The sequence below is a fragment of the Chelonoidis abingdonii genome, chromosome 1 (genome assembly GCF_003597395.2).
Source record: "Chelonoidis abingdonii isolate Lonesome George chromosome 1, CheloAbing_2.0, whole genome shotgun sequence".
NCBI lineage: Eukaryota > Metazoa > Chordata > Testudines > Testudinidae > Chelonoidis > Chelonoidis abingdonii.
This window is the reverse complement of record NC_133769.1, coordinates 268,028,551-268,044,024: the sequence shown is the minus strand read 5'-3', so window position 1 is coordinate 268,044,024 and position 15,474 is coordinate 268,028,551.

Sequence of the window (15,474 nt, the reverse complement as noted above, 5' to 3'; positions counted from 1 at the left end):
CAGATAGCGTACAAGCCCTTGAAATGCAATTTGGACTCAAACGTCAGTCTGAACTGACCAGGGCACAGCTCAGACCTAGCAAGAAAAGGGAAAGAAGAGGTCCCACCTGTACTGGAAGAAGATTATTGGAGACTTTTATTTCTGGCATATCCAGGTACCAATGAAGACATCCAGGATAAATTGACACTGGACCAATTTATAGGCACTCAGCCGGACTTGGACTTGCAGGTCAAGATCAGTGAAAGGAGGCTAAACACTTGTATATATTTTTGTAAATAGAATCAGATGTTTTTGATGAAAATCTGTTTATCATCCATTTCTCCTCCTAACGGAAACAACCAACAGGGCCCCAGATTTTTGTCTAACTGCTCAGGTCAAAAGGGATATGTGACGAGGGAAGCCGGGGCTCAACCCTCCCTGTGGAGGAGGGGAGCCACACCGGCCTCGTCCTGTTCTCTCCGGGTCTTGTCCCTCAGGTCCACGGTCCACTGTCCGGACGCTCGGTCTCTGTGGAGCGGACTGGGACACAGCGAAGTCAGTGGGGGGCCCGCCTTGGATACAGGCGGGCACCAGACACAGTACACTAGGCTCTGTCCCTTTGGGCAGGGCAGAGCAGAGATAAAGTTAATCGGGGCCCAGCCCTTGGATCGGGCGGGGCACCAAACACAGTTCACTAAGCTCCGGCCCTTTGGGGCAGGGCAGAGCAACAAACAGTCAGAGAGCTCTGGCCCTTTGGGCAGGGCGGAGCAACAAACAGTCAGAGAGCTCTGGCCCTTTGGGAGGGCAGAAGCAACAAACAGGGGGCTCTGGCCCTTTGGGGCAGGGCAGAGCAGCAACAGTCAGAGAGCTCTGGCCCTTTGGGCAGGGCAGAGCAGCAACAGTCAGGGGGCTCTGGCCCTTTGGGCAGGGCAGAGCAGCAAATACAGTTAGGGGGCTCTGGCCCTTTGGGCAGGGCAGAGCAAACAAAACAGTCAGAGGGCTCTGGCCCTTTGGGGCAGGGCAGAGCAACCACACACGGTTAGCTGTGGGGCGAAGGGGGATAACTGCCATCGGCTACGGGTGGGGGCAGGGGGAACGCAGGCCCACCCACTCCTCTGCCGTTCCAGCCCGGGGCCCTAATAGCGGCTTGTCGCCGGGGCTAGTAGCGGTCAGGTGGGGATCCAGCCCGAAACACACTGACAGAGTGTCGGGGGGGATCCTAACCGAAACACACTGACAGCGCGATCAGTGGGGATCCTGACCGACACACACGGTCATCGGGCTCGGGGCCTTCTGCGGCTTGACTGTGGTCAGCCGCCCCGGGCTACTTTCCACTCCCCCTTCGCTCCCTACCTGGTCCGCCGGGTCGTCTACCGTCATGGGTTCCTCCCAGTCCGGTAGGTAGATCCGGGGGTACTCCTGGGTAGCTGGGCCAGGTCCGTCCGAAGTTCCTCCAAGCCGTAGTTGGGGCTGGGTAGCGGTGGGTAGTTCCCGCAGCTCAGGGTCGTGGTTGCTGCGGGTCGGTTCCGGCAAGGCCTGGTCCCTGTCTCGGAGCTTGGCAGCCTCCCAGTGACGAGGGTCGGCCGGCACGTCTGCCCTCGCCGGCTGCTGAGCTCCAACTGAAGGCCGGCGCCCGGCTTTTATACTTCCGGGTCGCCGCCTGACCCTTTGAGGGGCGGGGCTTCCGCCCGGAAGTTCCGCCTTGGGGGAAGATGGACGGGGCTCAACCCTCCCTGTGGAGGAGGGGAACCACACCGCCTCGCTACAGGATAACAATACATTTCTGATATATCCTCAGTGGTAAATTCCCCTAAAAACTAGTACCCAGTAAAGCTATTTGTTTGAACAAAGCAATGCCTACACAGTTTTCAGAAACTTAAAACAGTTTTAATACCCATTATTGTCTTAGTACACTATAATCCTGAGACACCCAATAAATAAGCTTTTGCTGTTGATGTTTACCTTTTTAAATTGGGAGCAGTTATTTATTATACTGATCTGTCATCCTATTTCTTGCAGGTCAAGACCTTTAATGCCAGTTGAGCAAAAGTGTTGATGATTTGAGAGGGACACTTTAGTTATCATTTCTGAAGTGTGGAAATTTCATGAACACTTACAGTAAAAAAAAATACACCAGTAACTTGTCTCAACCTCTTCTTCCTAGAGGTTAATGAAAAAAATATATACTGTTATAGCTGCCTACAAGTTCCAGAAATGGGCAATTTTATTGATTGTCTTTAGTATGATATCAAATTTTCCTCTTCAGCACAAAATGCTAATGCTGATGGACTTTTTAGGTTGCCCTTAAGAGAGGGCACAATGTATATTGAAGAAACCTTATCCTGGATTCAAGAAGCCACTTAATATGTGTCATAATTATCTGTGATATTCAGATAATACTGTCAGGTCTCATGGAGATTATCTCACATTTACATTAAATAGATGGCCAAACAAGTATGAAACTATTTAGAAGATGAGACTTTATTTTTACAGGAAATATAAATGTTCGCTAGATAAAATATGGCATTTGGGTATAAGAATTGTTGTCCCAAAATATTGTAATTAAGATTTGAAAGAACTTCATGAAAACAATCCAGGTATGATTCATATGAAATTTTTATAGAGACAGCATAGGTCAGGGGTCAGCAACCTCTGGCACGCGGCTCGCTAGGATAAGCACCCTGGCGGGCCGGACCAATTTGTTTACCTGCCGCCTCTGCAGGTTTGGCCGACTGAAGCTCCCACTGGCCGCGGTTTGCCATTCCAGGCCAATGGGGGTGGTGGGAAGCTGTGGCCAGCACATCCCTCGGCTCGCCTCGCTTCCTGCAGCCCCCATTGGCCTGGAGCGGCAAACCGCAGCAAGTGGGAGCTGCGATCGGCCAAACCTGCTGAGGCAGCAGGTAAACAAACTGGTCTAGTCTGCTAGGGGGCTTACCCTGGTGAGCTGCATGCCAGAGGATGCCTACCCTGGCATATGTAGTGCTCATACATAGACAGGCTTACTGAAGAATGTTTGTAACTGTAAACCTTCTCTGTTTGTGGAATTCAAAGTTTGTTTTGCACCAACCCCACCTTTGAAAATAACTGTTATACTCATGAAAGTGAATTCATATTGATTTGCTGGCCTTTACCTAGCGTAAAAATTTCTTAATTGAAAGGGCCCGAAGTTATCTGTGTGTCTGAAGATAATTTGACAAAGTGAAATTGATTTAGACTGCCAGAGTCTGATCTACACTATGGCTTCAAATGGTTTGAAATCATTTTTTTTTCTGAACAGTTTTTAAAACCGATTAGAATTTGAGGTGGAATTTCCCCCGTGTTGACCAAGTTAAAGTGTCCTTGTGCTCTCAGGCCTAAAAACTTCGATACAAGAAAAATCAACAGTGAGTTACTTTACAGGAAACCTGATATTCCGAGAAATTTGTGGTGCAAAACAGCACAAAATAAATGTCAGAGATATGATTAAGAACTGAAGAGATTTTTACAACTACCTAAATAAAGATGTTTGGAATTCAAACATTTGTAATATATTTGTCAGACTATAGTTGTCTTTTGAACTTTGAAAGAAAAATAGAAGCAGCAGAGATATTATGCTCTAAGAAGTGAGTTTTCATAAGATTTTTCTTTTCAAGGCTTTTGCTTAAAGATTTTTCTTCAGAGAGTTTTTATTGCTGTCATGTGATAGACTGCATGCATACCCCTATGTGCACATGTAATTGATCTTGAAGAAAACCATACTGGTCCTTTGAGGTATATGTTCTACACATTTTAATTTTACAATTCCTTTTTAATTTAAGTGCTGCAGGTATCTATGCATCTGGTTAAGGTTGCTCTACACTTTTCATTATAAGACCCTGTTTTCAGTTGCTTAATACTTTTCCAAATTTTAATGGTTCATGCTCAGATTTTCCATGCAAGATGTCTGCCTGAAGATTAATTGTTCTGGAAAGCTTCAGCCTAAGTGGATCAGCTGTTTTCATGAATATGGAGAAGACATTGTTTTTCCCATGTTAATTAATGGAATTTTTTTTAGAATCCCTTTCACTAGGGTTCCATTCTTTGGAACAGTGACTTGATATTTGGTAGGGAGTCACTGTGATGTCAAAAATGTGCATTTTGCTATTTCTGTGAAAAAATGCTGAAATTTGGCCAAATTATGGGTGATAAAAGAATGCAGATACTTCTCAGAATTTGGTTGCTAAATTCTTCAAACATTCAATTCCACTCTGCATAGTTCCTATTTCCTTCTTTTACAGGATTACTGACCTAGCAGATAAGGGGAGAAGCAGGAGACATGATATAGTTTGATTTTACTAAGACTTTTGACACATTCTCACATGGTATTCTCTTAAGTAAACTAGGGAAATGTGGCATAGATGGTATGACTATGCAGTGGGTTCACAAAGACCATATTCATAGAATCAGAGACTTTAAGGTCAGAAGGGACCATTATGATCATCTAGTCTGACCTTCTGCATAGGGTGACTAGCTGTCCCGATTTTATAGGGACAGTCTGATTTTTGAGTCTTTTTCTTATATAGGATCCTATTATCCCCCCACTCCCTGTCCTGATTTTTCACATTTGCTGTCTGGTCAACCTACTCCTGCACAATGCAGGCCACAGAATCTCACCCACCCACTCCTGTATCAAACCTGTGTCTGAGCCACGGAAGTCCTCAAATCATAGTTTAAAGACTTCAAGGTGCAGAGCAAGTGACCCATGCCTCACACTGCAGAATTGAACTTAATGTTGGAGATACCATCAAGGAAGTTGGAGAAATATATCACTCAAAATTTACATGGACAAGAGGAACTATTTAAGGGATTGAATCACAAGGCGCACTCAGTTTACAGCCAATTTGCCCCCAAATCAACGGGAACTTGATGCTTGTGTCTCCAAACTCAGTGTATAACTTAAGATTGAAAAAACTGTAATGGTACATTGGGTGGTTTCCAGTTTTAGAGAAGTATCAGCTGTGCAGAAAAATTATGCAGCTCTTCATGCGAATTTCACAGTTGCATCTGAAGATCAGTCACACAGTGCTGAGACCCAAGAGACTTTCTGGTGGCCTGCTAAATCATTGGGCTCTGAAGATTTTTTTTTTTTTAATTTGAGACATTTGATACATATGCTAGAGGAGGTAATTAAAGTGTCAGAATACTGACAAAGAGATGATGTCACCTTAGCTCAAGTGAATCTGATGTTCAAAAGATCTGGAGAGGCAATCAAAAACAAGAAGCTCCTCTACATATATTGGATACAGATCAAGCTGGTGTTGAACAGGTTTTAAAGTCAGTATGACTGTTGAAATGTGCAACAAACAATCAGCAATTTAAGCTATGGAAAAATTGTTGCTGGTTGTCTACAACCTTATATCTTGGTATATATTACAGCTTCCTTGAATCGCTCTATCGTTCCTGGTGGGCATAATCAACAGAATGTTCTGATTTCAAAAAGTTGACAGATCAGATACATGTCTTAGATCCGAGTAAGTGGCAACTAGATAGAAAGAGTCCTTGGTACAAGGGAGAGAGGAAGCTGAAGAAATTATGTAAAGTTACATCTGACTTTTGAACTGATTAAGGAAATCTGTTGTGACTATTGACAGTGAAGGCAAAGAGGCTCCTGAGGATCTCAAACCTCTAGTCTTTGATATTGAAATAATTCCTGTGATCTAAAGACACATAAAGAGGGTTCAGCATAACGAACAACATCTAAACTCCTGTGTACCACAGTTTCAAAGTACCTCAGCTTTCACTGTTGATGTTCATTAGCTTGCTTGGATCTCTGTGCATTCTTTAAATCCAGTTTCATAAATGGAAAAGTGGCTTGCAAAGCACTGGTCAGCAGATGATACAAAATCATGGAAATGGATACCTGAAGAGGCAGCACACCTGTCACAGACTAGGCGATGGGTGATCTGATCTAATGGTTAAAGCCAGAGGCCAGTGGTTAGAGATGGGGCTCAGCCTAATGCGTAGAGCTAAAGTTTGATTAGTGACTGGAACAAGGAAAAGGAATCAGGAGTCACAGCCCAGGGTCAGAACTGGCAACAGGAGCCATGGAATGAATCAGGGTTCAAAGACAGAGTCAGGCTCTGGGCAAGGGCACAAGGCTGGAGCACACTGGAACTGGACTGGAGCAAAGCAGAAGCGAGGCTGGGAACAAGGCAGGTACAGGAGTGATCCCAGCTGTGGGCAGATATATTGAACAATCAGCACCTTGCCGCTGCTGTTGAGCAGACATGTAGGCTCCAGTCAGGTGATTCTGCTGCAGCCCAGGTGGCGTGAGTTAACAATCATGAGGGCTGAGCTGGCTAGCCACAGACTCACCTGAGGGAACTCAGGCCCATAGTTTTTGACAACAAGCGACAAACCTATATAAGCAGATTTGATATATTGATTCAATGGAGAATGAAATGTATATAGCATCTTTCAGGTATGGAGTAAAAAAAATATTTATTCTCAAAATCATGAGTTCCGGCGCTGCTTTTTCAGGACTTGAGCACTGGTGACATCACAATCATTTTCAGCTTATCAAACAAAAAGCTGAGGTAGTGATCCTCTAACTTCTTGCATGTGGATGGACTGCTGCATCTACATGGAGTTCTGCTGAACTCAGTAGGGCTCTGCAGGACTGCAGCAGTTTGCGTATGTGCCAGAATTTGCAGACATGGAGCCCAAGCGAGTCATAAGTAGAAAAAAAAATTCTGAATGGGAGCACTGGAAACTGCTGCTGGAACAAATTTAATAGAAACCCCATCAAATCCTTTTCAGAAGCCCAATGCTTCTCAGCTGACAACATTGTGCGTTGTCTTTCATCATCATTTTTAAGGACAGTTACGTGCATCTCAATTAGTTGCACAATCAAAAATCTGCTTAAACAACCTTGCTGCTCAGTGTCTGGTGTATAACTGAGACCTGGAGTCTATTTTCAGGCCCATTCTCACTCCTTCAGCCTGATGGGAGCTGGAAGCAAGGCTGTGACAAGGTGGCTAGTAGCCTAGACCTTGCTGAGGAGGGAAGACATGATATTATGCTAATTCATCAAACAAGCAGGAGGATGAATTGAGATGATGGGCTCAAAACTGTCCCATGCTGTTCTCCAGGCTCTTGGAAGGACTCATTGGAGATTCATAGATTCTAAGGCAAGAAGGGACCACTGTGAGCATGCGTCTAACCTCCTGCATAACACAGGCCATCAAACTCCCTCAAAATATTTCCTGTTTGAATTAAAACATGTTTTAGAAAAACATCGACTCTAAATTTAAAATTGCCAGTGATGGAGAATCCACCACAATCATTGGTAAATTGTTCCAATGGTTAATTATTCTCAGTTAAAAATTATCACCTTTGTTCCAGTCTGAATTTGTCTAGCTTCACCTTCCAAACACTGAACTTTGTCATACCTTTCTCTGCTAGATTGAAGAGTCCATTATCAAATATTTGTTTCCCTTGTAGGTACTTACAAACTGTGATCAAGTCACTCCTTAACATTCTCTTTGTAGAGATAAATAAATTGAGCTCCTTGAGTTTACTGCTATAAGGCAGGTTTTGCAGTCCTTTAATGGAGTAAGATCAGAGTTTTACTGGGACAGTTTTGAAACCTAGCAACCTTTATTATTATTTTATTTATTATTTTTTTATAGCTGCTCCCTCATTATATCAGGCACTCTCTAAAAATAAAGGTATGCATGACCCCTGCTGTAAAAAGTTTACAAACCAAAGCCCCAGGCCTGGAAACATGTACGCTTAACTTTACTCATGTGAACAGTCCACACACATGAGTACATTTAAGCATCTACAGAAGTGTTTGCAGGATCAAAAGATGGACAAAAGAATAAGAAAAGGGGGCATAGTATATACATTAAAGTGGTCAAGGTCTTAATTGGCCAGATTAGGAAGTATATTTTATTGACATTGAATTTTTGCATGGGTGAGAGAGACTCTCCACATATCAATAACAAGCCATAATCTACCAATTAGTTTCTCGTGTTTATAATTTACATTTATAAAATGACCAAGAGCACCTGTCTGACATCCTAGGTGCCTCTGACAATTACTGAAAAGAGACAGAAAATCAATGAAAAATGATCCATAATGTTTGATAATATTTAGTAACCCTGCAGCACAAAAATAATGCAAATAAAACATTCACCACTTTCCCTTTACATCACCTCTGGCTGAGGTTTGCCAGTTCAGCAAACCTCTTAAAGCTAGTCTTGTAGCATGCCCTGAAGGTCATAAGATTTGGGCTATTTCAGACCAGAGAGAGGGTGTACATTGTCTGCAAATGCCCTGCCTGTAGGCTTCCCTGTTTTATATCTAAAGTGGCCCTGCTCGAGAGGTTTCTGACATGTGTCATGTTAAAAGTGGATCTGCAAGAGGGATGTCAATAAGAAGAGGACAATGGCCTTGAGACAGACTCTCAAAGGGCATTCCCTGCCTGTTAGCACTTAGGGTCTCATACAACTGCTTGACAGCTAATGCAAGTAATTAAATTAGAGTTTATCACTATGTGATTGTATGTACATATGGGGTAAAAGTCTCTTCTTCCCCCCTAATATTTCAGACTCCTCCCATGGCTCTTGCCCTCCAGCCTTTTCTCCCATGGCCTCCTAGTCTACTGACATCCCCTGCAGAGACATTTAGGTACCCTAAAATCCTATATTAATGAAGAAACAAGAGTCCTTTAAAATGAATGGAACTTCTAACCGTGTCAGATAAGCATGTTACGTGGATATTTCTGCAGTGAAGCTGACATTTAAATTGACATTATGAAGCTTCAGAGCCACTTGCTATTGAGATAAATAGGACAGTACACACTTTTTACTGCTTCTTTTTACATTTGTAGGGTTATCTTTACAACCAGAAGAGGTAGACTGTGGCCAAAATTTTCAAAGTTGGATACCTGACATTACACAACTAAATTCAAATTTAGAGACCTAATATAGTGATTTGATTTTCACAGATGCTACTGAGAACTTGAAGTGTTCAGTAGGCTACCTTTATTTAGACATGTGATATGGATTTAATTGTCTAAGATGAAACAGCCAAATTTGAAAATATTGGCCTTAGGACCTTGCAGACCTTCCTCACATAAATAGTCCCATTAACTTCAGTGGAAACATGAATGTAAGTGAGTATTCCAGGATTATGCCCTTGATTATTTTTTTTTAAATAAAAACTTAAATTCTGCAGTAAATATAGAGATACCAAAATGCACAAGGAGACCTTAATCCATGGACATTCTGCATGCATGGATCCCCAGTGTTCCTTAAGGAATGCAATTTCCTTTTTAATATAATGTTGGGAAGATGGGACAAAACATAAACCTGCTTTTTAACTCCCTTTTGCCACAGAGAGTAATGAACAAAATGATTTTTTTTCCCTGGAAATGTATGAAAGGGAGCTAACTTAAATTAACAAGCTCTTTTACATAAATTACCATCCATTATGATGCTGAGGTCAGAAATCACACATGCAAGCTGAAGTCTGCACTGGTTACATGAGGGGAGGGTAAATCCTATTTGCTTAACAATAGATACTGTATGGGAGATAATGGACTTCACTTTTTGGTCAGGATGTTGAACTGAGTTTTATCATCAGTTAAAATCTGGCATTAGTGTAAACATTTAAATATACTCATATTTGAAATATGAGTATATTAATAAATAACTTAAATGTAATTAGAGTGTATAAGTGATGTTATTTCAAAAGCCAGTAGGTGATTTGTTAATGATGATATTATATTATAATAGCCATGTTAGTGTATGAAATTCCCCTCTATTCAGCACTGATGTGGCCACATCTGGAGTATTTCATCCAGTTTTTGGCCACTCACTACAGAAAGGATGTGGACAAATTGGAGAGAGTCCAGTGAAGGGCAATAAAAATGATTAGGGGGCTGGGGCACATGACTTTGAGGAGAGGCTGAGGGAACTTGGCTTATTTAGTCTGCAGAAGAGAAGGCGGTGGGAGGGGAGGGGTTTGATAGCAGCCTTCAACTATGTAAAGGGGGTTCCAAAGAGGATGGAGTTAAGCTGTTCTTAGTGATGGCAGATTACAGAACAAGAAGCAATGGTCTCAAGTTGCAGTGGGGGAGGTCTAGGTTGGATATTAGCAAAAACTATTTCACTGGGTGGGTGGTGAAGCACTGGAATGGGTTACCTAGGAAGGTGGTGGAATCTCCATCCTTAGAGGTTTTTAAGGCCCAACTTGACAGAGCCCTGGATAGGATGATTTAGTTGGGGTTGGTCCTGCTTTGAGCAGGGGGTTGGACTAGATGATGTCCTGAGGTCTCTTCTATGATTCTATGAATTTCCATGCGTATTAATGTGCCAGCCAGGATCTAGTAGAAATCAAAGAATGGGGTTGGATAGTCAACTATTTTTTCCACATATGGGAGCATACTTTTGTATTTTATAAAATCAGTTGGCTGAGAAAGGGAGAAAAATTGCAGAAACATAAAATGTGTGCTACACATGGGGTTCATACATCCCATGCGGCCCCCTTCCTGTGGTGGAACCATGTTGGTTGCACAGGGTCTCTCCTCAGTGTGGACAGTATGGTTCACTTCGTGCATGAAATAAACAGTCAGTTGTGGAGGGATGTGGACTTTAACCATGTATGCTGCTGCTTGGACTGTTATTTTTTTTTAAAAGGGGGAAATGATGGTGGGACTATCATATGGAGAGGAAGAACAAATTATGAGAACCTGGAGGGTTCAGGAGAAGAGAGAATTTAACTCCCCCTCCCATGCTTCTTGAACATCTGAAAATATAGATGATAGACTCTTATGTCTAAGCCTTTCACTTGATTCTAAAAGAATTTCAAAATGGAAATTGAACAGTTTTATCCATTTAGTGACACAAAACTTGGGAACATAACTAAGTATATGCACCTATTGCATTAAATCAACTTTATTTTCATTTTGATTCCTTGAGATCTGACTAATTATTTTTGTATATAACCAAGTATGATAATTATTGGGGTCGAGGATGGTGATACGGGGTTGGGAATGATAAAGGGAGGTATACAAAAGAGGATCACTATTTAAGAAATAGCCCAGAATGTGGAAAAAAATCCACACTGGTTTATAATATAATATTCTCAAGCTAAGCAGAACTAGATGGTCAATAAGTGGATGAGATATTGCAAGTAATAATCCTTAAAAAAATTTTTCTTGGAATCTATACTTAATATTCAATATGCTCACATTAAATCCAAACTTTGTAGTTTTGGCCCATCTTTAGTATAAAGTAAATTAATTGTTCGCTCAAAGGCCTCACAATACTCTCAATGAAAAAAACAAACAAACAAACAAACAATCAGGAATTATAACGTTTTGTGTTAAATCTAAGTAGTTTTAAATATTACACTTCTAAAACCAGGAATGTTAAATTCTGTGCATCACAGAATTTAACCAGTTAATGCAAAGACTGAAAATGTGGGTAAAACATTTTAATCGAGAAAATATATAATAACGTATAAGTTTATTCCAATATAGGAAGAAGACCTAACAAAATGGAAGACTAGTTTACTTCTAAGGGAGGAGCTTATAACCGTGCAAAAGGACAGGGAATATGAGTTATTTTAAAGAACAGTATGGAACTCAAAAAATACATTTAAACCCTGATCAATGGGATTGATGCAGACATACTCCGTGCAAGACCGTCCTTTGTGATTCCTCAGGTCTGGTTCCCTGTGTAAATTAGAGCAACCTAAAGGCTGCTGCAATTTGCAGCAACTAGCAAAGGTTCCAAAAGGCTGATATGGCAGCTGCAAACCTGTAGCGCATCAGCAAGCCTGGCAACATCATGGTTTCCCCACCCGTGCCCCCTAAACTGACAATTAAGAAGATTCTAGCATAGAATCTGCTTAGAGTGGTTCTATGCTACTTGAGCTTTCTCCTGTAGTGGCTATCTATGTTATCTTTAGGGCTGCTTTGTGCCATTAGAGCAGTAAGAAGAAGCCTATCACACCAAAATGTGAGACCTGTTTTACAAACAGTGGTGCTGTTCAGTCATGTACATTTTCAAAAGAAAATACAATTTTATTGCTTGTGAAATGTATCAGATTGACTACATTAGAAGGTGAAGTGCTCTGTTTATCCATAGGCAAGATAAGTGCAAGTATTGGCCACCACAAGCTTTTGCACCAATATCTGTTAGACTTGACTTACACACCTACCATGTAAGACAGGGGTCGGCAACCTCGAGCATGCGGCTCACCAGGGTAAGCACCCTGGAGGGCCGGGCCAGTTTGTTTATCTGCTGTGTTGGCAGGTTCGGCTGATCGCAGCTCCCACTGGCCCCAGTTCGCCATTCCATGCCAATGGGGGAGGCGGGAAGCTGAGGCCAGCACATCCCTTGGCCTGTGCCACATCCTGCCACCCCCATTGGCCTGGGATGGTGAACCACAGCCAGTGGGAGCCGCAATCGGACGAACCTGCTGTCATAAACAGATAGCTAAGGGTTAATGTTTCTTTCACCTGCAAAGGGTTAACAAAGAGAACCAAACACCTGACCAGAGGACCAATCAGAAAACCGGATTTTTTAAAAGCTCAGGGGAGGGAATGTTTGACTTGGAGTCTTTGTCTGTCTCTCAGCTATGAGAGGGGATCTTTTCTATCTGTAAGCTTCTAATCTTCAGTTTCAAAGTTGTAAGTACAAAGGTTGAAAAAACAATAGGTTGTTATTGTTTTTTTTGTATTTACATGTGTGTAGTTGCTGGAATGTTTAAATTGTATCTCTTTTTGAATAAGGCTGTTTATTCATCATATATTTCTTTTAAGCAATAGCCCTGTGTATTGTCAAACTTAATACACGAGAATATTTTGTGTCTTTTTTCTTCTTGTTTATATAAACTTTTCTTTTTTAAAGAGTTGTTTGAGTTTCTCTCAGGGTAGGCTAAGGAATGAAGGGAGGGAAATTCTCTTTTGTGTAGATCTACGGAGGTAGAGCTCGTGCAAGCACAGGAATTGGGTGAGAGGGGGAAGAGAGATTAGAATTTTTTTTATGTTTCGCTTTCTTTGAGGTTTGTCTCTTTGTGGAAGAAAGGAGACCATGCTTCTTGGTATTGTGATGTAAAGAGGGTTCATCAGTAAACTCTCAGGTTTACCCAGAGAGGAAAATTCTGAGTGGGGAGAGAGGGGGGAAGGGAAGTGGGTTATTTCTCTTTGTTGTGAGACTCAGAGTTCTCTGAGATCTTGGGGTCCCTCCAGGGAAGAGTTTTGGGGGGACCAGAGGGAGCCCAAACCTGGAATTTTGGATGGTGGTGGCAGTGAGATCAAAGCTAAGCCTGGTAATTAGGCTTAGAGGGGTTCATGCAGGCACCCAGATTTCTTGGATGCTAAGCGTCGCAGAATTTTGGGAAGCTTATGATATGAAGTGGCCAAGGAAGTGGGGAAAGATAAGAATTCCAGAAGCCAGTTAAGAGTATTAATATTTTCTTTTTCTCTTGCTAGGGGATTTAGGCAAGAGAGAAAGGGTTTGGTTTAAAAGTAGCCAGAGAGAATTTTTTTTTTCTGCTGCTTTGGTGGCTTGGCATTTTTAAAGCAAGGGAGCCATTAGAGGTTGACATTACGGTCTTTTGTTACCCCAATCTAGCATTATTTTTTTCAATTTAAAGGATAATTTTAGCTGAATCTGAGACTGTCATTTCTTTGGTGTTTAACTTTTGCTTGTTCCAGACTGAGCAGGAAGCAGATGACAGCCTTCAGAAAGCTTGGGTGGCGGCATGGAGCACCCCACTGCCTCTCAGCTCTTCTAACCAATCCCGGTTTGCTATAGACCAAGGACTTTTATACAAGGAAATTCTTTCTGGTGGACACCAGCAAGACTGGCATCCACAAAAACGGTTGGTGGGTCCAAGTAAGTACCGAGGGAAGCTCTTAAGCTTAGCCCATGATCATCCCAGTGGCCATGCTGAGGCCAACACATCCCTTGGCCCGTGCCACTTCCTGCCACCCCCATTGGCCTGGGATGGTGAACGACAGCCAGTGAGAGCCGCAATCGGATGAACCTGCCAACACAGCAGGTAAACAAACTGGCCCGGATCACCAGGGTGCTTACCCTGGCGAGCAGCGTGCCAGAGGTTGCCGACCACTGATGTAAAATGAAAGAACAGTTCAGTCTATATAAATTTAGTCTTTGGAGTCTCTACTAAGACAGCCAGACCAAGTTCAATTATATTGGTGGATTTTGTGATGTACTCACCACTAGCATATTGTCTGAAATCATCAACACATTTTAATTTAACTGTTTCTCTCCAGGCGGTGTCAGGAATAAATCAGCTCCTCTGTTTGATAAATGATTGGCACAAAGTGTTTTTACTTAAAACTACTTTTTAATTGGGTCTCACATACACCCGTATATGACATCACAGTAGATTCAGAGCATTTATATTTATCCAAAATTTGAGATGGTTTTGAGGAATCAACAATCAGCCTTCAGGGAGCCCTCCTTCCATCCAGCTGCTGGGGTTTTTAGGTACCAGATTCTTGCCCAAAGAAAAGCTTCCTTGGACTGTTCCACAGCACACTTTCAAACTAAACTCACTGTACATTTTCTCTGAACAAAGTGTATAACTCACAATAGCCTCTAATACACTAACAATTTCCCTAGTAACAGCCAATACCAATTCATTATTCTCTTCATCAGCAAAGGAGCTTCAGTGAAAAGAAAAAAAATGAAACTTACAAACACAGACAACAACCAGAATCAAGGTCAGTTTTCCACATTTCCCTGCCCCTCTCTCATGAATCTGTTCTTTCACTTTATCTATCCCTGTCAGTAAAACTGCAGCTTGCAGCTGTTTTTTTCTGCCTAAGAAAGGCCAAATTATTTCTGTGTAGAGTCCTCACTTCCAGCTTAGGTGGAGGTAAATGTAATAGATGGCTGCGAATTATCTCAAATCCATTTCTTTCACAACAATATGATACTGAGCATGGGTCATCACCCTATTAGAACCTGACTAGATAACCTATGGGTGAAAGACTCATTGTCCCATCTCTGAGCCAGCTAATTACACTGCTCTACAGCCAAAATGCTTCTGAAATAAATGTAGTGAAACTTTACTAATTCTGGGTCACTGAGAACGAAAATGATGCTTAAAATTGTTGATTGGCTCTTGTCTAGCTATTGGGCTCCAGACTACAACAGTGGAATCTCCTGGCAGGTGATGTTAGGGTTTCCATGTTCTGTAACCATCAAAAGGATCTTGTCCTACTCTTCTTCATGGAAGGTGATCTTATAGCCTGCAATAACATCGATGGTGTGATGTTAACCCTCAACATTGTTCACGATCCAGATGAGTGGAGACTGTTCATTGATTCATTGAAGACGAGTCTTTTACAGCTGTTTTGCTGCATAATAGCAATGTTTTGCCATCAATTCCAGTTGGTCATGCAGTCCATATGAAGGAAACCTATGACAACATGAAACAACTTTTGAGGTGCATAAACTATGACCAACATCAGTGGCAGCTTTGTGG